Source organism: Ammospiza nelsoni, chromosome 7 (assembly GCF_027579445.1).
Source record: "Ammospiza nelsoni isolate bAmmNel1 chromosome 7, bAmmNel1.pri, whole genome shotgun sequence".
Classification (NCBI taxonomy): Eukaryota; Metazoa; Chordata; class Aves; order Passeriformes; family Passerellidae; genus Ammospiza; species Ammospiza nelsoni.
Genome location: NC_080639.1, coordinates 21,244,330 through 21,269,690, shown reverse-complemented (window position 1 = coordinate 21,269,690; position 25,361 = coordinate 21,244,330). Strand labels below are relative to the sequence as shown.

General features: G+C 35.9%; 1 protein-coding gene across 2 annotated transcripts in view; it reads left to right on the top strand.

Moving 5' to 3' along the window:
* The first annotated feature begins 1,105 nt into the window (after window positions 1-1,105).
* B3GALT1 (beta-1,3-galactosyltransferase 1) overlaps window positions 1,106-25,361 on the top strand; it is a 95,516-nt gene continuing 71,260 nt past the window's right edge. The window contains exon 1 of one of the 2 annotated variants that reach the window (XM_059476189.1): window positions 1,106-1,253. The gene's annotated coding sequence lies outside the window, so the exon portion shown is untranslated. The remainder of the gene's footprint in view (window positions 1,254-25,361) is intronic. The other variant, XM_059476188.1, reaches the window with a different exon arrangement.

Here is a 25,361-nt window from a genome sequence, read left to right as displayed (position 1 = left end):
TCCTTCTCAAGCAAATAAATTCCCCATAAACATAAATAATATTATGAACATAAAAAATATTTCAAAATGTGTTTTTAATTCTAGAAATAGTATCCCAATAGTCAACCGTTTAATACAACTGAAATTCCTTGGCACTATCGTACATTCCAAATTTTAATTATTTTTCATATCTGGTTGTATGACAAAAATGTGTTGTTTCAAATAGTCTTCATCAGATTCCACTAAGAAATGTTCACCTTGGACTTCCTTAAGTAAGTCAGAGTTTTAGAAATAAGAATGTTGGTAATAGTTAAGGTCATAACACAGGACAGTACAAGTTGAATTTAGAACTTCTCACCTAAAGGCATGATTATTCAAAGCAAAGGTGGGAAAAAGAAGCAAAAGAGATAGAGAAGGGATTGTTTGGAACTGGAAAAAGCCAAGATATAAGTTCTGGGTGAAAAAAAAACAATCACAACAAAAAGAAACAAACCCAACAAACAAACAAACCCCAAATCCCCCCCAAAGAACAAAACAAATCAAAACACACCACCAAAAAACATCAAAGAATGATAAACTAGAAAACAGAACAGATGAACCTTAGAACCACAGTTCACAAAATTGCCATTTGCAATTTAAGGATATCAGAATTCTGTGAAAATCACTGAACTTTGCAGAGGTGTCTCACATAGGCACCTTGCAAATTTCAAGACCAGGCCTAAAAAAAATCAGGTCAGTGCTGCAAGTAAACTAATCTGTGACACCTCTCAGCATCAGTGGTCACTCTAAAGGTGTTGTTTGGGCTTCCAGAGAACAACTTGACAAACACTTGTATTCTCTGCTTCTCATAGGCATGCATTTTCTGGTTTAAGATACGCATTATTTCTACGTGTTTGTGTTGACACATTTTGTGAAAAAAATTTATATAAATAGGTTTTGTGCATAGAATTAGGTGGCTAGCAGCATAAAATTATGACAGTATTCATATCTGTAAACTTATTACTTCAGTACTTGACCCAAAGTCTCTAATTGTTCTATCTATCTCTGTTTTCATGGAAGACAGAAAAAAAAGCAATGAGACAAGAAGTCTGTCATTTGCACATATGTAACTCATGCCTTTGCCAATGCAGGTTTTTCAATATACAGTTCACACTGGTTTCATATGTGATGAGGAGACAAGCAAACAGTGGAGAAGAGCAGCCGTAGATACAATGCAGATAAGCAAGAAAGAAAAATTAAGGATGAAAAGACGGAGCTGTTTCTAAAAAAATGAGGTAAGGATTTTAGGTGATTCTCTATAAAGTGTAAAATATATAATAACAATAATAATTGCACCAAATAGTTTATCCTGCCCTTCCTAGTATTTCTGAGAATTTCTTCTACATGTGTCTAGGACATATAAACACACAATACATAATCCCTACTAACTCCCATTCACACAATGAATTTCCTTTTTGAGCAAAATTGCTGTTACTCTCAGTGCAAATAATTGTTATACTGGTATCCTACAGTTCTTTTAATAAAATAAATTTCCTGTATTTCATTTTATTTCCTTTAAATAAACCATTATACTAGTTGCTACAGGAAGCCAACTGAGTAGTGGTTGGACAGAGGAGTAAAAGGGAGTTGTGCTGTGTGTGCTCCTGCTCCCTCTCCACAGCCCCAAGTTCCCAAACCTTAAAATGTCCTGTCCTCAAACCCTTGGGGCATTACAAGCACACTGCAGAAAAGCAACATCTGCTATCACCCACCCCTCCCTTATACAGGTTACAGGTGGAAAGTTTGTTTAGAGCTTGAGCATACTTAGATTTCCTAAGCATGACCAGAGAGGAGTAGAAATATCTTTACCAAACACCAAATCTGGACAAACAGGGAAGAACAATTAATCCTTTCCTCATCTGCTCTCCTGCTTTGGAGAAAAGTTGCTGCACCACTTATAGTGTCACAATAGGAGCATAAATGTGGTGGAGACTGTATAACCTCTATTCCCTAAAACAAACTGAACACTGAGTTCACTGCACATTACCTGGTGGAACTGTTCATGACAGAAACATCCTATAAACTTTTTAGAGATATTTACTTTCAGAATAGTCTGAAATTGTATTTTTGCCACAAACAGAAGATGAAAAGAAAACTACAGCTAAACATTACAAATCTATCTACTTAATCAATATCTCTCCCTTCCACTCACAAAACTAAAGCTAACCTAAGATGCTGGTATAGCAACACACATGAAGTATTAAGAAATGGTTACTTACAAGGTTTTGCATTCCTAAGTAACACCATCAGCTTATCACACCCATTTAGTATATCCACAAAGCAGAAATTCCTTTAGAGTTTGGCCCTGTATAAGTACTTTAACTCATGTACAAAATCCTTACTAATGCTAATATTTAGTTTTCATAGAACAGCATCTAATGCTTCCAGAGAGCATGCTTCAGAAGATTGACTCCAAACCTGGGTTTAAAACTGAAAAAAACACATGCTTGAATTCCCAAGAGCTCTAAAGACATTAAAAAATACAACAGTCCTTAGCCAAGCCTCTATAACTATAGTTTGTAGTTTGTATACAAACTATACAAAACTCATTATTACTATTAACATATCAATTATGTGCTGCACAACTCATGATAACACAATACTCTGCTGCTGATAACTTTGTACAGTTTGCTAGCACTGCCACACGTTGGGACATCCTGCCACTTCCAGGTGTGCTGCTGATTGATGGCTGCTGCATGCTTGCAGAGTATCAGCAAGGATGCCTCCAATGGGAGAAGCAGCATCGTTCAGCTGGAGTTTCTCTAAGCCATCCAATATTCATCAGTTACAAACTTGGGAATGTCACACTGTAAAATCTACAGGATAAAAGACACTGCATGGTGTTACAGCTGATTCCATTTGCCATATGCTATGTTATTATTTTGCATTACCCTGGGGAGGGCAATAAAAGGGAAAGAACAGAACACACTCAAGGCATACAGAAAAACAAGGGCAAATTGCATAGTTCTTAATTATGTCAATAAGGTCTGTAACTGAAAGAGAGATGCAACTAAATAATGAGTTGAAAGTGCAATACTCTACTTTCCAACTACTGAAAAGCAACAAACTCTATCAGGAATATTTTAACAGGAAGAAATTGCCAGCCACTACATGTAGAGGTCTAGAGACAACATTAAAGCAGATTTGACTTAAAAGACAGCAAATGCTATGAGCAATGCTACACATATTCCCAAAATATGGCTTTACATCAAAGATAATTTTACATGGGGTAGTCTGGAGAAAACATTTATTCAGTAATCTCTAAATGATATTCCATAGGCACAGCTATAATAAAACCAATAAATTAATTATTAAAACAATAAAGTGGGAGGCTATTTGCTGAAAACAGTTAAAGTAAAACAATAATTAATTATGTCCATTTGATATCAGGTAAGTGAGCTGTCCCTAGGACCTAAGAAATTTCAAAACAAACAACTCCACACTTAAAAAGGCTTTCTCTTTACAATATATCAGAATTCACAAGCAGAATTATCTGACTGAAACAAAAACCAGTCCAGGTTAGATGATTCTTTGGGAGCTATTATTCAGTCACCACTGAAATTTTAAATGAGAAATATTGTGATACCAAATACCAGAAACATACAGGCCTGCTGGTTTTAGGAGTAGTTTGGCTTTAAATGCCATAGTCTATTGAATAAGAAATTTTAAGATCTGTTAAAAGAACAGAATATTTTCAAATTATTAATGATAATTGTGCAGTATTTCAGATGACATCTTCAAATCTGTCATCTATTCAAGTGTTCCATTTGAGCAGCCAAAAAGTAGATTGCTCCATTTAGCCAGAACTCTAGCAGGATTAAAGCAGATGGATTCTATTAATTCCAAATATTTCCTATTATGGGTTATGCAGTGTGCTTTCATGTTAGTTTTTACAGCTATTAGGAAGATTTATTTTTTTTAATAAGTCATTTAAGTGTCTCAATGCCATTTGAAGAAAACAGAAGCTCACAGGAGAGTAAATAGAGGATCATGGCTGTATGGCCCTTGCTAGTTTGTACTGACTACCAAAACCCCCTGGGTGCAGTTTACCAGTCTCAAGGTTTGCCACTGCACTGGTTAACATCTGTAAATACTTGCTGCCCAGTGATGGTAGGAGAGGCCAAGCTGTAATTGCTGTGCAAATTACTGCATCCATTTATACCTTTCAGCTGATGATAACACCAACTCATGACACATTCTCCAGTGTCTTATCAAAATCGATGAAGTTTTCACACATTTATTTCAGTGTGTGTGCCATTCATGCTCCTGTTCCAGCCATAAAAAAGGCTGGTGGCAGAAATGACTGATGTCACTAAATGAAGGTTATTATTCAGTGAGAGATAAAGAAAGAAAGGGAGGGAAAAAGCCAGTTCTCACTACTATACTCAAGGGTGTTCCTTGTTAAGCAAGCAGGAATCTTGAATATGGCTTAACTGACAGCTCAAGTTTAAAGACACAGTGTTGTAAATAGACTTGCTAAATTACCAAACATTCTTCTATTATTATATTCTTTAAAGGAAATATGTTTATTATTAGATGACAGAGCAATATTTGTGTATTTTTTGTTCTAAGAGTGAATTTAATTCCATACTAATGAAAGATAACTAGTGTTTAACAGAATTAGTGTTTACCTTACCCAACTACATTGGGAATTGAAAGCTAAATTTTAAATACTTTGATTTCTGCTATTCTGATAAACTCTGTCACCTTGACAACAACCAGAAATGAATGCATTAGTTATGATAAATTTTCAGAGCAGCAGTTCTAAATTGCAAATGGAAAATATCTTTTTAAAATACTTAGTAATTTCTTCTGGAAAGACAGAATGTTTAATTAAATGTGGGAAATAGAATGTCAGTATGAATTCTTGAAACGAAAATCTTATCATAGCATGGCCATTATTTCTACTACAATTTTTTACGAAACTTACAAATGATTCAAGTTTCACATTGAAAAACTCAGGAAAAAAATCAAGAAAATTACAAATTATAGAGTTTGGGATTTGAGGTCAAGAAAAGAATAATGTTCCATAGTTTTCTCATGATGAAGTTTTTTCTGCTAGTTCAATTCATTTAGGCACTTAATTTTTTTTATTAATTGATCATGACAGTACTATAGTATAATATTGATTATCTTACATGTGTTCACTTTCAATGTGTTCAGTTAGTTTAAGGAAATCCTGGTAGGCCAAGAATTTGCTGTGTTTCAGAGGAAGTACATTCAATTACACTCCGCAAGAAGATCAGAAATAAGGTATTTTTATCTAACCACGGTTTTTAAGTAAGCAAGGTTGACAAGTGGTAGTATCTTAAGAGTATTTCAGAAACGACAGAATCTTAAAGATGTAGCCTATTGAAGACCACTGACCACTATAAAACCATCCTGTCAATTACACACACGTTGCTTTTAGTGAAAACGCTGTATTTGAAAATTTGGGAAAATGGTTATGTAAATAATAAACTGGTTATATAAATAATAACTGGAATAATCAAATTGCTAGTACAGTCGACTCTGACTTTCACTTCCAGAGGCACCACTAAATCCAATTTTATAAATATACCTCTATTCAAAAACTTGAAAAATAAGCAACTGCTCTGTGCCTAAGAGGTGTCTCAGACCTAGCTAAACACAATTTGTGTATATTTTAGGCCTGCCTTCTTTTGATATTTAGCTCAATTGTAAACTCTTATAATTTTTCTTCTAAAAAGATACTCTGCTGGATATTTTCAGTACATTATGAACAGATGTTATACCCACTCTGCTGATTTGTGTTAGAGTACTTGTCTCTTCCCTGGATTATTAAGTGTTGAAACCATGAGTGAACAATAGTATAGTAAAGAAAATATTTAGGATTTCAGTGCTTTTTCTAAATGAAGTTATTCATAGCTGGTGCTTTCAAATTCTTCCTTAGTCCTCTTCCTTATTTTGCTCCCAAAATGCTTCATCAATGTTCCTCATTCTAAATATAAGTCTTTTTATGGCAGCAAAAGCTGACAGACTCTCAAGGCAAACAACTGGAAAATACTCAAATCCTGATCACTCAGAATGATGTTCTGTAGTTCAGAAGAGACCTCACTATCATTTGAGAGAAAGGGCCACAATATGCCCTTAACAGTCCAGCAATGTTATTTGCTATTTTTAGGGGAAATTTTCAGTGAGCAGATCCCATTTTGCAAGCAAGGCCTTTTAACTGCCATGTGTACACTGCACAAATGGCCAGTCCACCCACGAGAACTGAACAGCTCCCTATGCCCTCATTCCCAGAGATGTACCTCTGTGCTTTTGATATACCGGGTAGGTTCAAAGGAAAACTATTATTTGAAGTAAACAGAATCTGAAAAATGAACAAGATGAAAAATATAGAACAGTGTTTTCTGAGCAAGACTGCCACCCGTCTTTACACCCTCATCTCCAATAATATTTCACCTGATCCAGCTGAATCCGAAAAGCAACATTAATTGCTTTCCTGGAACAGACTGGTGAACTGCATGCTCAGATGATCTCTATAATTTCTTATTTTTAAAGCCAGTGACTGCAATAACATCATGCTAGCAACAATTACAGTATAAATCGTACGTAACTGTAGAGAAATAAACCTGCACAGCACCTAAGCCTCCATCAAAATGCAATAAAGTGGGAGGTTTTTTTTAACTGGAAAATGTAAGACTGAGCAGGACTGAAAATACCCTTTTGTAATTCCCTGATTATCCCAGCAAAAGACCATCTGATTTCTAAAATGTGAGGTAAAATGTAAGAGATATAAATTCCTTTTAGCTGTTTAGAATATTATTTTTTGACATTGCAAATGACAGTAAATGTGATTAATGGTTGCTGATAATTGGAGTTTCATTTGAGTGGTTATTACTTGTCAGTGACAATTAATAGCTCCACAGACCCCCCATTCATTTCACAATATTAAAGAATGATGGCTTGTGGGAATTATGCTAAACTAGCACATTCAATTAGATTTTGAATTTTATAGTATATTGAATAACAGTTTATGGTTTTATAATAGCAGTGATGGTTTATTGTTGCATGGTAATCACTCTCATTACATGTATGCATGTCTGGAGATTTACAATTTCTATACCCATTAAAATTACTCAATTACATGTTAACATTTCTTTAAAACTACACAGTGCTTTGGTCTTTATCAGTAAAGACAGTTTTTAATGACAGTTACATTGTTTTTTTCCCAGTATTTGATGGGCAAGAAGCAATGTTTAAGGGATGCAAAAGCAGCTCATGCTCCTTGGTACCAAGCACCAGCTGGACTGACACCTGGGACGGCCACCCAGCTGCGAGTGTCCTGCTACAGCTGGCTGGGCTGTACGTAGCAGGCACTCATTGTCTCATCTGAGCATTCCCCAGAATGGTAGGAAGAGAGGAGGGAAACCTTCAATAAAGGGAAAGATACAGGGTTTTGGAGAATCACCTCCAAATTTGAGAAGTATCCTCACCTTTGGCCTTTTCTCCAGTAAAAAAAAAAAAACCTGCAAAACTTCCTGCAGTCTGAAGAGGGAAAAAGCCAAAAAAAACCCCACAAAGCACCTCAACAAGAAGGGAGAAGTAATCATTACTGGCAGAGAGAAGCCCATGACAGAGAAAGAGCTAGGTAAAATAAAGTTGACAGAAAATGTTGTCTGGATCACGACAAAATGGTGTATGGAGTTTAATGTGAGAGACTGGAAAGGGTATTTTTTTTTTAATATGACAACATAAAACTTAATAGAACAATTTTTAAAGTTTCTTAACTGAGAAAGCAGTTAAGAAACTTAACTGAGAAAGCAGCAGGCTCTGAGGTTTAACATGCTCATAAGATAAATCTTGAAAATGTAAGTATACTAATAAAAATTCTGCCACTCAGGAAGCCAGTGCATTTCTAACACAGACATCTATGTTGTCAGGATCTAAGTCACAGATCATTCAATAAAGTTTAACAAAGTGGGAAAAGGGACAAAGTGGAGAAAGAGCTTTATAAAGTTAAGGCACCTACTGATTTCACTTGCATGAGTGCTTTGGTATAGGAATGTTCTTGACTTCAATTTTCTGATGCAGAGAATACCAACTGTAGGAGAATACTGTAAATAAATGTTTCTTCTGCTTTTTCCCTTATTTCAACATGCTCCTAAAGTCTACTGATAATTTTACTTTTCTACTTTCTCTTAGAAAAATTATGTAATATACTTCCCAAATAAAGAACACTCAATTAATTCAGTCTTGTAATTTTCTTCCAAACAAGGAAGTTATCCTAGTGTTGGACAAGGTAAGATGAGAACCTATCTCACAAAGCACTGAATTATTTTAGCAAACTAAATTAAGGAAAGGGTCAACAGTAAAAATTACTTATGATAATTCTAGCAAAATTCCAAGTCAAAACTGCCAAGCATTACACATTCTATTTTATGTAATAATTCTCTACCCAGCAGTGAGCATTTCCAAGTCAATGCTAAACTCATAATGAAGTCAATGAGAACAGGATCAAGACCTTTCTTATTACTATTTGATTAGTTTGTGCAGGTTTGCAAAGGCAGAAAATTACTGTTGGTGATGGGGGAACCTCCAATTATGTACCTGTTTGTTTTACTAGAAAAATCATAATATGAAAGTTTGGTTGATTATAGAGGTATATGTAAAACCTCTCTGACTTACTTGACTTGTGGCCTTTGGACCATCTGTTCAGAAATATTTTTTCTTATGTTTTCATGATACTACTATTAGTTATTTGTTGTATATTAGCACTTCACAGCTCTAATTAGCATTTGTTCTACTTTGGCAGAGACACTATAGACCAGGTGAAACCAAGTGCAGAATAAGTTGGGACTAAAATAAAAAACTAACCAGTTTTGCAATTCCCAAAGTAAATTTTGGCTAAGTGTAGATTAGGTGGCTTTTTAGATGAGTTCTTTTTCTTATAATTTCTTTTCAATTCCCAATGCTATGTGGAAAATGAAATATAAGGAAAAAAAAAAAGACAAATTCAATTATGACGCAAAACATCATGACTAAGGAGAACGAAGTACATGGCACATGTATCAGTAATCTGATGGAACAGGACAAGGGAGTTCAAAAAAGCAATTCAGTTCTATTCTTTTATCAAATTTAATGAAACTTTAATCTTTCTATCGCAAAACACATTCAGGCATTGCAATGCCTGTAGATACAATTCTAATGTCTTATTCAGACAAATCATTTTCACTGGTCAGTAATTCTCAGGTTTGGTAATATCAACAAAGAGAGTCCTATAAAATGTGTTCCATTTCCAACACTGAATTTATCAGGTGGACCTTCCTTAAGAACTTCTGGCGACATCATATAATGCATATCAGTATTTCAATTACTATTTTAATATATAGTATTTTATTTATTAACACAAAAGGGAACTAGATATTTCCTTAAAGTAAACTCCAGAGTGTAGATTCCCAGTTTCTGCGTGCCTTACTCCTTCTCAAGTACCCAACACTTTTAGTATGCCTTGGCCCATAAGATAATTCAAATATGCATATATTCAATGGCATAAAACTCATCAGAACATGTATGCAAAAAATTAGAAGCTGAAACATGCATTTTCTGCTTTGAAGAATTGTTTATTGTTTTGGTTTTGTTTTTTTTACTATGAATAGCACCTGTTAATATTGAGCACGGCAAAGCCAAGCAAGAATATAAGCTGCAAGCAGAAAAGAGGAATAGGCCACACAAATACTATTTTATTCAAATGAAATTGAGGTGTCTGAGTATGTTTTATAAACTTGGACAAAACATCTGCTAGAAAAGCTTTCACTAAACCATCAGCTTCTCCATCTTTTCAGAGGATGTATATTCTAGTGTTCTATTCTATATTTGTTCAGAAAACTAATTATATTACTATGAAGTGAAATGGGAAAGAATTCCCCCACACACTCTGGAAGACTACAATGTCAGAGATAAAGATTATCTTTAACCCTTACTCTAAAACCTATGCATTTTTTAGAATTTGTGGGGTTTTTGCTTTTTTAATAATCATAAGAATTATAATGAATGTAGCGCTGGAGATTTTGACCTAATAGAAGAAACCAAAAACTTAACAATAAACTGCTGCTGTGTTTAGCCTTACAGTTTGTAGCTTCATTCCTGAACTTCAGAAGAAGCAAGATTCTTTTAGCCTACACTGTTGGTGTAAAAATTCTCTTTCCCCTACTTCTACCTTACAAATAAAAAAAAAAAAAAAATCAACAACTTCAAAAATAGTTTGGCTACAATTTTCAATAGAAGGCTCATCAATATTTGGTGTAATTTCACAACAGGAAATACCACACAATTATATTAAGTTTTCAACAGATGTCTGTATCAAAGCTGCTATATTAACATCATTGCTGTGATTATCAGGTGCATGAGTTTCACACATATGCTTTCTGAGATTCGTTCTTCTTACATTCTGTAACTTCTGTTCAATAAGCAGACAAAAGCTTCCCTGAGCTATCCTACAGGAGGTAATTGTTCTACACTCTCTGCAGTTTCCTCTCCAGCACTGTAACATACATCGGTTGCTAAGTGCTAATTAATTAGTGCACTTGCAGTTCAGTCTCTTAAAGAGTGAAATTAGATCTTGTGGCTTTAACCTAGAAGAACATGGACTGAAAACACACACATATTTAAACAGGTCAAATTACATCCTTGGCACGTGGGAGAGGGAGTTGTAGGCTTGACTTTTATTGCAGGTGGCACTTGACTTGATGTTCACTGATTGTATCAATGACCAGAATGATCACAGCAAACACTGGCAAGTATGCAAGTATTCCTCTCATGGAAAAACTATTTATCCACTCCAACAAGGGGCTGCACCTGTGACTGCAAATGTGCCAATAATTAATCAATTGCTCATTTGAATTCTGCTTACATTTGCCTGTAACTGACAGTCTTGGAGATAGACAACCAACCAGTCTTGGAACACTGTCAGTGCTAGGAATGTACCACTTGAATTCATTCATCTGGAAAGTTGAAGACTACATTGTTATCATTCCCCAGACTTGATTCAATAGCTCCTATTTACATGCACACACTGAAGAGAACAATTGTGCTTTCACCATTTTTACTAGAAATATTGCTGACACCTATGTGCATTAAGCAAATTATGCCCAGATACCTTGGAAACCATGATAAACAGAACTGTTTGGAAATATTTCAGCAAACAGATTTTTTCAAGATCTGTTTCCATAAACCAGAAGTATTTTCCTGAAGCATTTTGGATTTTATGAATTTTCACTGAATGGAAGTCACATTGATAGGATCACTGTCTGGGCTCCTGACAGATTGCTCCAGGAGATAGAGAAATGCTTCAGATCTTTTTAGTCTGAGCAAATATGATGTTTTGAGAAAAAATGGGATTAATTAATGCAAAATGGAAATATTTAAATAAGCTTTTTAAGGAATATTATTCCCACTTTTCATGTCTGGTTCCCAAAGTAATATTGAGAATGACCTCTAAGAGGTACTTCAAATTTTGGACTCTAGTAATGGCCACTTAAAGCCTTTATAATTCTGCAGGTAACTGCAGCTATGTCATCATACAAACAAAAGAAAAAAAAACATCCCAAACACAAGAAATTACAGATGCTTTTTCAGATACAGAACTAGTGCAACTTTCAAGAAATAATTTTTGCCCAAATTTTCTGTCAGCTTTGTTGAGTTTACCTGATATGCCTACGTCAGTTACAAATTGTTTCTACAAGAGCAGATTTTATCTTATGATTTGTATGACTATCAGTAGAGATAAAAACCCAGGAGTATAAAAGGCTTTTTTTCCCTTATGCTAGATAGGGAGCTTAATTAGCAGTAATTTAATTCTGAGAACAACTCTCACTTTATCTCCCTCATTTCACCAAAGAGCTACTGCTGAGATACTTTGCCATATTTTTTCCTTCCAATAGGAAGAAATGCACCTTGAGTTCTCCCTCCTCTCATTTTTATCACAAAGAATTTGTATTAAGTATTTACAGTGTTCCAAGATTAAAACAAAATAAACAAAGAAGAAAAATAAAACCAAAAGAATCCCCAAACAAAACAAAACACCACAAAAGCAAACAACCAAAGCCACTAGAACCTTGTCTATAATTCATTGAGATTTGACTTTGATGAGGGTTCTTCCAGTTGAATTCACAAGAACACAAGCTGGCCCCAAATTTTTATGGAATTTTTTACCCAGCTGGAATAAAATAGCTGCTTTTTAAATATTTTTCCTTTTTTTAATAGCAAAGTTCTTCATCTTCTCTAATGCTAAGCTTCATATAACAGGAGGAGAACTGCACAGTAATTTATGAGTACCCAGAAACAATGAGTTTGCTGTATGGTTCTTCTGTAGGGAGTTACACTTCTGAGTTTCAACTATGCAGTATTTCAGAGTGAAGTGAACTTCATCACTGGAAGATTTCTTACAGATGAGATCTCCCCTCAGCTACTTCTTACAGAAATAGGCATCCTAGGCAAAGTATGTGTAAACTTTGGGCTACTGTCTGGCAGTTCAACAAGAAAGACAGAATACCTGCTAAATGTGCATTACTCAGAATCGCCACTTTGAAATTAGTCATTTAAGGTTGGCTTTATTCAGTACTTTCAGCCTATAAAAAACTGACAGATGGGGAAGCTGCACTACAATTCAACAGAATAACACATTAGCTTCTAGAATTCTTCTACCTACATGCTCTGCCTGGCATCCCACTTCCTTGGAGGCCTGAATAGATTTGAATTGCTACCACACTAAAAAGCATAGCGTTACATTCTATCAAATTGGCTGGTGGTCTCTGATTATTTCCTCTTGGAAGCAAGATTTATAAAAGTCCTTTAATGCAAACATTTACTTTGTAAGAAGGCTCTCCTCATGATAAACCTCTCCTGTAAATACTGTCAGATGGAATTTTTTTTCATATTTTTCTACTGCAGCTATTTTAGAAAAGGCAATACTCTGACGTTCTCTGAAATTTATTTCAGCCACTCTGCATGACTAAGACATTTCGTAAACTCAGAGTGTGAATAGAGGTTAAGATAATGTGATAAATTATGCAGAACATAATTGATGAGGAAATGGTTAAATGGGAAAAAAGAACTGCAAAGTGAGTAAATTTGCATCAAACTCTAAACATTTTTATTGTCTATTATAATTCTGATTAATCAGTACAAGTATACTTTGTTTCTTTTATTTCTCTGAAGGGAAGAAGGCAGACTATATTGCTTGGTAGCCTTCTTTTATTTTTCATTTACAACTAGAGTCTCTACTCTTAAATTGTAGGAGTTGCTTTTCTAGAACATTTATCAAGATTTAGCTTCCTAAGTACTTGAAGTTATTGGCTATAAAAAGCTTCATATATTCCCACCAAGAAAGAGAAGCATAACACATGCAAAATTTGTATCCTTCTGAATTACAGCAAAGTGGCACTCAAATTTTCAGTAAAAGTAGTTGGTTTGTTTTGTTTAGAGAGTACTATTTCATCACAAAATATTTCTGGTTAGAAGCATTTCTGACTTTTAGCGTGGAAATGTAGCATTTGTGTTGCAAAGTCATTCTTTGGTAAGAATGTTTTCTGAGAGAAAATAAAATAACAAACTATTTGTCAATTTTTTTTTCAAATGAGAAAACAGTAACAAAGGCATATGGGAATTATGGGGGGTTTTTTCAACCTTCTTTCAAAACTATTCTTAGTGGTAAAGCTGTATCACGTAAGACAGTGCTTCCCCAGAAGATGTCAAGGTATTTAAAAGATGTGAAGATGCTCTCTGGGACAGAGTTTGCTGGTGGACTTGGCAGTGCTGGGTTAATGACTGGACTTGATGTTCTTAGAGGTCTTTTCCAACATAAATCCAGGATTCTAAGATATAACTCTTGCCATAAAAAATTTCTATATTTCAAAAAGTAACAATCAGAAATAAATTATGTCTTCTCTATTGGTATTTTACTTGAAAAGCAATGCAAAAATCTAAAATTTCAAGACACAACAATGTCTTTAATGGTCTACATTGCTTTTTTATTCAGACAGAAGAGTCTTCATCAGCAAATTGGTTAGTAATAACTCTAATAGCTCTCTAGGAATTCATTATACCAATAAACTTTTGTTAAATTAAATCATGTCAAATTACTGAAAAAAATTCTCAAATGAGGGTTAAAGGCTGAGACTTCCAAAGGAAATCAGTTTTCAGTTATTACCTGTTTTATGGTGTTTGGGTGCTATATGTGTAGGTTTTTGCTTCTTTAAAAAAAAAATTAAGATTATGTGTTTCATAAATTCCTTATTGTGCCTCATTCTGCTGCATACTTGACTTAAAAATTGAATTCTCTGTGAAAGAACTTTATAATTGTTTTTCATGAGCTCTGTAATTAAACAGATTGGGATTTTTTTCCTATGATCCAACAATTTTCAATAGAATAGGTCCTTTAGAAGACATATTTTAACACTCCTGTAGATTAATAATGTGTTAGCAGAAAAAGACTGGTTGAGCCTTGCTCAGTTATCCCTCCATTCCAATTACACTGTGACATTAAATCTTGTGACATTTAATAACAAAGACCATTTCACCCATGGCTGCCTCAACTGCAGACAATTTATGAAACAGCATCCCCTCCTAAGAAACCGTTCTAAAAGGTGGCCTTCTCACATGCTGATATGTCTAACTGCCCATGTAAATTAAATAAGATGTAGCAAAGTATGTAAAATTGGTCATCTTACACTTACCTGATGGCTTTGACTACAGAAAGAGGGGTTAAAGAGCTGGCATAAATTTTTTTTGTAAGTGCAGTAGCGTTAATGGACCAAAATAAGAAAGAAGCAGGGTACAAAAGAAAGTATTTCCATGTACATATGTCTTATTTCTTTATAGTCTTTCACATTTTTAATTTAATTTACAGGTTTAAAAATCTTCAACATTTTTTTCAAAAACCTGCCATTAAAGAATTTAGTGACACTACTAAATAAGTCTCTGAATTAAAACTAGTCTTGTCTCCTGAAGGAGAACTGAGTGACAAGTTGTAGGAGCAGCTGAAGATGCTTTCCAGGACAAGCATACACACCCCTTATCACAGACTATAGGCAAAGAAATCTCAGCTAGCTGCTCATCTGGCTCCAAAAGTCAAAGATTCTCAGCTTGGTCTGAAATGATTAGCCTTGTTGCAGAGCAACTGGCCTCAGGGTTTGGACTAGAACCTCCATGCAAGACCAAGCAACCACATACTAATGCATCAGCTGACTTGAGGATTGTCTTGAGGATTTTTGCAGCAAGTTCCACTGCATGGTGGTGTAAAACAGTACTCAAACCATTTTGATTATCTTCTGCCTCTAAAATAACAATTCTGTTAAGTCAGGTGTATATAAGACTATCATTTTCATCTTTTCCTGAGAGAACTCAGAGAGAATATCATGCAAGAAAAGCATTTTTGGCAAATACTACTCCCCCTGCAAAATTTTACAATTTTCTACCACCATGCACTCTAAAGAAAAACTGGACACAAAGTGCACTAAGTGTTGTTGAGTGCTTGCAGAAACAATCTCACTTTGACCACATTCAACTATTCTGGTTCTAGATGATGAACATAATGAGAGGGAGGTTTCCCTGTGTCAAGGTGGCATCAACAATACAAAGAAACAGGCTGGAAAAGGCTAGACTTGTATACAGCAAGGGTACACATTTCAAGGCTTAATTTAAATTTATATTTTGCTTGAATACCTAGATAGTAAAACAGACTCTTGAAAGTATTGCAGTGCACATTTCTCTAGTCCTTTCTCATAGATTTATTGTTTCCCTTCCTACAGCAGTAGGACTTGCCATGGGTTTACTGTTTCCATAAATATTAATCAGTGGTTTTTCACCTACAGAGGAAGGTGCAATGGTCTCCTTTCCAACAGCTGTGCAAAACAGTTATTTATCACATGCAGGAGGGCCTGCTTGTGTGGAACTGGCAGGGAGCTACAAGTGTTGGAAGTCCCACTGACTTTTTTTTATGAAAATGTGTTCCTTAAAGCTCCAAATGAGGAAATCATAATAATAATTATCAAATGCTTCAAAATAATGCTAAACTGAGTTCTGATGATGATGATACAGAAATAATTCACTATAAACCCTGATCCTCATGTGGGAAGTTGGAAAATATTTATGATTGAGTACAGTTAAGGTCTGATTCACTGCCATTAAAGCTGACGAGGGTTCTACCCCTAACTTCCATGGCAGCAGTTCATAAAAATGTATTTACTGGGGAAAGCAAAAGTAATTAATATGTATGACTGCATGAATTCTTATATATACAGATATTATAGCTCAATACATTCCTGTTTCCCAAAGTGAATGCATCTGAAAAAAAAGGCAACAATTTTGTCCTGTGTCTAATTTATTGTTCTTATTTTCTTACAATACATTTTAATAACGTGTCTACATGTCTCCCATAAGCTTTTTTTATGTCTAAAAATGTCTTCAAGCTCTTCTATTTCTGCTATGAGTTAAATTTCTATGTACATTATGGCCAAGTTTCTGCTAAAAAAAAACCAACAAAACTTATCTGTGAAACAGGAATTGAATTTCCTTACTCTACTTAAATGCCAGCAGTAATTACAACACAGGACTTTTTTTCATGCAATTTTTCTTTTTTGCTTTTTAAACCAAGAATTAGAAGTTTGATAGCAAATTCAAATGAACATATTATTTGGTTTATCTGAAAATGCAGAGTCAGATCCAATTAAACACAATTAACTTCAAAAACTGCCACCATTTCTGAGGGTGAATCATATCCCTGCCCGCAATGGGAGAGTCTCTCCAAAGTCTCTCACCAGCCACAAACATCCTTCAGCCCAGAGGGATCAACTCTGCTGAGCTCCTAAATGCTGACAGTGTCCAGCTAGTGTGGCTGCAGGTAATCTGTGCAAATGAGGCACAAGGGCTGTTCATCTCTATAAGAGTTTCTTGTGCTTAAATGAGCAGAGGAACTGAAGGACCAGTGAACTGCAACTTGTATGGGACTGATGAACTCTGAGAAGGGAGGCAAGAGATGCCAACTAGCTACTCCAATACAGAAATGGTGATCATAGAGCAGTTCTGTACCTTCAAATAGCATTAATTTTTTGTTTCTACAAAGACAGAACTGACAAATCCAACTCCTAAAAATACAACAGCACAGTCAGCTGGAGCATCCTGATACAATATGCTGAGAACTAAATAAGAATTTACACAAATGCAGCAATTAATGTATGAAAGCTACTTGTAGATCATAAATAAGTCAGTAATTAATGACATCTTGGCCTCCTTACAAGCTCCAACACTTTAAGACAGACCTTGTACCGAAGGAAAGTAGCTATTTTAGAATTCTTTTGCTTTCAGGGTCCCCCAGAGAAAAGATTCAACAGGATAGTCCTGCAGAATATCTCACTAAGAAATCTTTTCTGTGATGCAACTGTAGTGCTATCTTGGCTTTTCTAACTGGACAGTTAGAACTGGAGAACTGAAGAAATAATTTGTCTCTATAGATCATCTCCATGTGTTCATTGTTTGGAATTCTGCATTAAGATGTACAACTTTTTCTATGTCATTTTAAATCAGCCTGCAGCAGGTACACAGTTATTTGAAGCTATATTCCAAACATTCAATTGAACAGAACCACACAGTCACAGAAAACCCATTCTGTCACTTAGACTGTCTATCCATTGAATAACTGGCTGACCTGCCTCTCTGAGTGCGATGCTGAATTTTCCAGCTTTTATACTAAAGTACATTTCTTCAGATGCATAAAAGAACCCCTTGTTCTTCTGTAAAATCTGTTTCCTTTCATCTGAGAACTAAATAAAATATCTGGAAGTATGTGTAGGGAACAGAATGAGAAGTGAATTTGGGCTATTTCTATGTTGAAGGAAACAGATATACTAACGAAGACTTCAAGGGCCCTAAAACCATAAAGAACCTTGCTTATGAGGTGAAAAGTGGAAAATTAAACCTTTCAGAGTAATATTTACAGACAGGAAGATTTTAATCATCAACCTGAAAGCAGATGATTCTTCAATACTAAGTACTGTCTCCATGATAGCTGTAGTTCCATAACTATAATTAATCAGTAGCAGAACATATGCTGTTAAGCCAACTACAATTTCTGAAAAAATGTAACATATTCAAAACACCATCTAATTTCACTAATCTCTATTTTTACAATATGCTGTAATAAGATTTAATGCTACTAGTCTTTCAAGAAACAGATTTATCTAGGGAGTCAAGGCTAAAATATATTATTAACATGAATAAAAAGCTTTACATTCAGAAAAAAAACCATGGCATATATCTGATTATTTGATAAAAATGTAAAAAAAAAAATCACATCAAGGTGAAGAGGAAAGTTTTGAAAGGATCTATTCCAACAAACTACATAAAACACTGATGTGTTGCTCAGTGATCCTCAGTAAGGCTGAGCAAGAAGTTTCAGACAAATTAGAAACTTCATTCTAACTGTGTGTCCACTCCTGGATTGTAAGATAAAAATCATCTAATTGTTTTCTCAAGTAAATCAGAACTACTGATATGTCAGCTCCATGACTGTCAGCCTCCCTGCCCAACAAACATCTATATATCATTGAGCAGGGCAACTCACTAGCTGGATGTCAGACAAACTGTTGGAACAAAATTTTCACTTCACTATCTTTATTTGCCCTTACCTCCTTTCCTTCCAGACATCACCTTAGCCACCATGGTAATGACTATTTTAAAGCATTGTCTCTCCTTTTGTCTGTTAATACTCATTTCACTTGGAAGGGGGTAACTTCATGACCATTCCATATTCCTGTTCCCAGATACGAGTCATCCTCCACCTTCTGCCCTCTGTGACTGTGCAATTATTTAAAAGTAAAAAGCTAAGAGGGATGCAAATATTTTTAAAATCCATTCTGTCATGCCTGCATGCCTTCTCCAACAAATAGCAGTCCTATCTCAAAGGTTAAAATTTTCTATTTTGTTGGGAATAAAAGCATTTAATCTGAACACGTTCTCTTCTTCAGATGTCCACTTACAGCTGTGAAAAATTATTTTTTTATATAGCTTTAGCTTTCAACTATTTCACTGCTTTTAGTTCACAGAAAGAAAGGAAAAAAAGGTGTATTCATTTGTCATTTATATTTCAAATATCCTGTAGAAGTGTATTAGATAAAAAACCTGACCAAATCTATGGTTTATATAATTTCTTAAGAGCTGATTTTTCAATTAAGAAATTGCCAGAGCAAGCTATATCCAAGTATTCTATGACAAACACAAGAGACTTAGTCTCGCACCAAGAGACGGAGACTGAGACACATTTCCACCTACAGTAAACATTAGCATTTCCATTCCTCCCTTCAAAGGGTGTCAAGAATGGCATTGTCACAGAACCAATTTTTCTATTATACCCTGGAAAAAAAATTATGAGACAGAAGAATGCTTCTGTGAGATTGCTAATGTAAAAGCGACTTGTGCTACAATGACATGGGAAATGTTCAGAACTGCCATTTAAGGAAGGGCAATGACACTGATTATTTTATCACAGACTAATCTGCACTGTGATGTGGAATTATGTTCCAGTATGATAACCTGTGACCCCTAACAGGGATCAGACAGATGTGTCACAGTTGGTTTCGACCTGAAGCCAGAAGGTACCTAGTGTACCAAGTGACTGCTGTGTGGATGCAGGTGTGTTTGTAAAGCTGCACTTGCTGCAGAAGATGCAAACCCATTGAGCTGCCTGGCAGAACAAGTGTTACAGTCGTATCAGTGTGGCCATGCTTCCAAAATAGTGTTTAACAAACTTCTTTTTTCCTTTTTCTCCGTCCTGCTTAGGCCCATCTGATGTGAGGTATAGTCGTGAGCTGAGCATATTACTGCGTGTGGGCAACACACAGAAACAGAAGGCTGGGTCTCCCCCAGGCAGCCTGAGCTCATTCTGCCCATGCTCTTAGGGAGCTGGATGCAAAGTCTGTCCTGCTCACACAATGCTCTGCCCTGGCCGTGCCTTGCTGCATCAGCTTGAGCACAGGCCCTTCAGGTGAGCTGCCACTAGCTCCATTCCCTCCATGACCCAGGAATGTCTTATTTTAAAAGACTAGAAGAAAATGTAAAAATCAAAGAAGAAGGAAAGAGAGAGGACTGATGATCTTGGTCTTCAAGAAGTCAGCAAGGATACAAGTGAGAACAAAAAGGAAAAAAAAAGCTTCAGTAACAGGGGAGAGAAGAAAATATGGAAACTGTCCTGTCATGACAGGTCAGAAAAAAGCCAGCAGCAGACCTGGAAATAAAAACTGATAGTGAAGCATGAGGAAGGGCAAATGAACTTTGCTTTGCAATGTGGGTTTGTGATGGTGATAGGACATAGCAGAAGTGCAAGGAAAAGAGCTGGATAATGAATCTGAGTGAGGGATGAATGATGAAGTGTTGGGAAGCTGGATATCATAGCTCTTCATTACAGTGTTGTAATTGAATAAGATGTCAATCTCATCTTCGGCAGTGTTTCTAAAGCACGAGTTGGGCATGATACCCTGTCAGGGTTGTGTGGATGCTTTGTACTGCACAGCCTAGACAGAACCTCCTGCAGCCCACAGGGTGTTTTATTCATAGAAGCAACTCTGCTTTTAATCTGGGTCACCTTTAACAGCAACCCCTCTCAATTGTCATTTCTCACTCAATTGCTGTCCTTCAATATGTCTTCGCTTGTTCTGCTGCTGTGACTGCAATCCACAGAACACTGGATTATGCTATAGTTACCCATGTCTATTTGGACATGCATTTTAATGGATAGTCTGGATATAACACCGGGTTAAATTCAGGGACACACTAACTGAATGTGAAGGACAACACAGAAAAGACAACATTCAAATGACAGTTTGCTTGCTAATCTGCAAGCCTATGAAATTCAAGAAACATATCAACCTTACACTTTGTTCCTGTCCAGGATAAACAGGCCTGACTCACTATTTGCTGATTGGACACCACCAGTACCATCTCAGGTGGATGAACTTGGTAAACTACAGCTACTTAGATAAAAGAGACCTCAGCCATCTGTTGGAAGACCAACACGTCCTGAGTTAAGAGGCTCCCCACACATTTCCTGTTCCATGGTGCTTACACAGGGTTTGCACTTATTCATTGGTTGAGCAGCAAAGAGTATTTTTTCTGTTTACTGAGGCTTCTATGCCTCCATATGCTGCACTCAGGCTTACACCCTAGGCAAATTCAAATCCCTGAAATCCTAGCTAGATAGGGAGGGAAGTCATCAGATACAGAGAACAGCTCATATCATTCTCAGCTTCCCAATAGTCTGTAATTTCATCCATTGTCAGGCCAGGGAGGGGGCCAAATAAGATCAGAGAGTGCTCAACAGCAGATTTATACAGGCTGCACTCACTGCCTTTTGCTGCCATGCAGTGTAGATAGAGCATTCATCCAAGGAATAAGAACCACCTCTCAAATCAGTGCCTTAAGAATATGTAAGTGTAAAATTTTTCTAGGCAAAGCTTTTCCAGTTTTGGGTCTCTAGTGACACATGAGGCAGAGATAATATCAGCTAGGAGAAACAGGAGCAAAAGCAAAGATGTTCTTAATGATACACAAAATTCTAATTAAAATGTCTCAGCAAGCATTGAAATTTATTTGCTACTGTTATTGTGACAGGCATACTGAATTCAATGAGTAATCAGTGCTAATCTGTTCCAAGGCTTGCAATATCAGCAACATCATTGCAGATCAAATGTAGAATAATACAAATAATGAGGACAGCTCAGAAAGACAATTTAGAAAGGTCCTTAAATATCATCCAAAACAATAGCAAAATTACAAGAAATTCCGTGACCTCAGAAAACTGCCTAGTTCTCCTTCAGGCCTCACTGAAATCTGCAGCTGGGGGCAGTACTTGTTCCTTTTAACAAGATATCCCTGGTAAGGAAAAGTGTCAACACAACTGCTATAATCATTTCTATCTTAACAATAAAGATTTTTCCTGCCTGCCTACAGTCCAAACCAGGATTTGTGTGTCTGTAGAAGCCTAATTCATTTGTTCTACTGAAAAGGAGAACATACATATTTTAAAGGGCTTACTTTTCTTGGTCCTGTTGCTTCATTTGTTCCTTATGAACAGATACATACGCACACTTTTAAGATCTCTTACAATGCATTTCTTGTTTAATATGATAATTTGCTTATAATTTAATTGATGCCAAAACAGAAGCACTTACGAACATTTTTAATGAGTTGTTGCTTTATTTTTTAAAAAATACCTCAATAGCTTCCTTAAGGATCAGGGGCACCAGCTGAGCAATCAGTTAATGATTTTTATCATAATTACAAGATTTAGCATCTGCCAGACCAAAACCTGTTTCCTAAAGAACAGAAGGCCTGACCTTGAGTGGAAAATAAATCTCAAGTCGCAATTATGAAAATTATAATTTCTGCCTTTTCCACGAAAAGCTTGCCAAGAAAGTTAAATTAATTTCAGAAATATGCAGGGACACTGCTGTTAAACTACATGGAAATCTGAATATAAAAATTCCTTCATGATCTTCTTCCAAAGTAGTCTAAAATCCAAGTCAAGCGTATTTTAATCTTGCACTGGTACAGACCTCCTTGCTTCTCTAAAAGGCCACCAAAATGCCACTGAAGTTAAAATGGATGAGTTAACCTTTTGAAAAGTACTCACAGCTCCACAATTATTCTGACCTTTGACTGTACAATCTTTTAACTTTCCTAGCTATTCATTTAATGCCCATTTGTAATTTTAAAAATTATTACTACACGATTGAAAACATTTTTTTGGCAATCCATCACTATGACACGTAGCAGTTTGCAACAATGAAGTATTTTGGTACAGGCAGTTTTAATTATTTCACCAATAATAAATAAGGCAAGGACCTATGTAAGGGAGGTAAAAACTATGAGAGGGGCGGAAGCCCACAGAGAATTGCTGTGAAATGTTTTTACAACCATCTTAATGCATAAATCTGCTTTGATGGATAAATAGGTGCTGAAATTAAAAAAAAAAAAAAAAGTAAAAACAAAACCAAACGCTTCCAGCCCCTCCCCCAAAAAAACCAACGTGGCTATGGCTCATCCTTCAACAAGCAGAGAGGAAAGTCTCCAGACATGGAGACTTCACTTAGAGGAGTAGAGAAATGGCCTGGATTCCACTTAATCCTGTACAGATAAGGTAGAACCAGCATTCTTACCTTGAGTCTGTTCATAATGAAATGGAACTTGCACTGACTAGCACAAAAATGTTATCAATAGTCATGAAACAATAATTTATCCCCCATTCTTTCCTAGTTTGGAGATTGATAAAAATTACCAGTAACCTGTCTCCTCCACTGACAACAATTCTGTAGATCTTTATCAGCAGCCTACCACTTGAAGCACTGGGGACAGTACATTTTGGTCAGCAATGTGACTTCACAGCCCAAGGGATCTCTTGGGCACTTGTGCATCTCCAGAATACCTTTTCTACATGGCCTCCTCTCTTAAATGTAGAGAATCCAAGTTTGCAGGGCCATTTCAGAGCAACAACACCCAGTGCAGAGGGTTAGCAAAGTTAGAACACATTTCTGCCCAAATCCCATGTTGAAACAAATTCATAGTGGGAGAGGAACAGACTGTGATGCCAAAAGGAAATATATAAATCAGATGCGAAATTATCACATTGAGCCACTTGAAGTGCACAACAGCAGCACCAAAACAAAACTAGTATTTATTACTAAGTTCCACTGGCTATGGCAGTACCTTTTAACCTACTTCTCAGTAAGGACCAGTGAATAATCAACATTAGGTCTTAAAAGTCACTTGTGCACTGATACATATAAAGGCCAGAAGGCAAAAGCATCCATAACTCAGCAGTTCTGTCACCTACGCTTCTGTCAGCCCTTCCTTATCACCTGGAATTTTTGAAACTGTAAAATAGAAACATGTCAATTTAAAAAGAATGAAAATTAAACAACTTAAGCAAAGTAAGGTAAAGAAATGTATCATGAGCCAACTGCTAAATATTAAGTAACTCTCAGCAACTGCAATGCACAAACCCTGAGGGTAATAACAACAGAATCCATTTTCAACCACAACCAGTGTCTGTATCTATGTTTAAGAAAGTATTCAGACACCTTTTGATTATTATTTTAACTGTTTCATAGGACTCCTAGAATAGCTCATTCTCTCCTATAGCAAGCTAAATGGATAGCACTGTAGCCTAACCTTCCTACAAAAACACAGTCTTTGCTTCATTTTAGGTTATTTTACTGCTACCATAGAGTTGCTACTGCAACTCTAATGTCTCTCCTTTATTTAACATTCTCCAGATATGCATTGAGAAGAAATCTGGGAGTTTACAGTGAATATCACTTCAGCATTGATTAATCTCCCAGCACACAAGAATTGTAACAAGTCAGTCCTACATTCAAACTTTGAAGAGATTTTTAATGACTGAAGAAGCAAGGAAACTTCCAAGAAGTTCATTAGAAACATGCCAACTTATACAAGAGGAAAAAAAATCCTAGAAACAAGACATTTTAGTGGAAAGGAAAAGCAATCACTGAATTTTCTAAAGCAATAAGAAAATTGATATGTAGGCAGGTTTAAATCACAGCGGAAATAATGTAAATATCAAATGAGAAAAGCTGACTGCTGCATCCCAATGGAAATGCCTTAAATTAAAGCAGAGAGATGCAAGAGTGAGAAACCTATCACAGTAACCTTTTGAGATCAGGTCTGCATTACGAAACTATTTGCAAAAGATATCTAAACCCCCATCCTGTGTACATGATTCAGAATTAAAGGCTAGTATTGAGACAGTTCCTTCTCTGGCTGTTCTCATAGTCAGAATAGCAGGAATCTAAAGCAGTCATTCATGAACATGAAGAGCTAGACTGAAAATTGATTATGTTAGGATGAAAAATGTTCCAAAGAACTTCCATGAGGTATGTTATTAAATTATCAGATCAAATATATAAGAACATAGCCATAACATTAAGCATAATATGCTATGAAGCCCAGCATTTTTCCTCTTAATGGAACCTTGAAAACATGTCAAATATATCCCATATATTATTCATCAAACTGACACCTTTTTGGCTGGCAATTTTTTACTTTTCAATATGTATTCAGAATATGTATTTCTGACAATTGTTTAAAAAGAAGTAGCCTTGTCAGGTGTGCACTGATGAAAACAACTACCACCTGAATATTTACTTCTGCTGACAGCAGAGGTGGTTGAAAGCAGCACTACCTCTAGACTGTGCTGTCCCTTACAAGCGCATCAAAGTTAGAAAAGAGAAAGAGAACCAGAAGTTGGAGGTTTGTAATGAGAATTTGCCAGTTTGTCAAAATTAAACCATTTTGTAGACAACTGAATGATT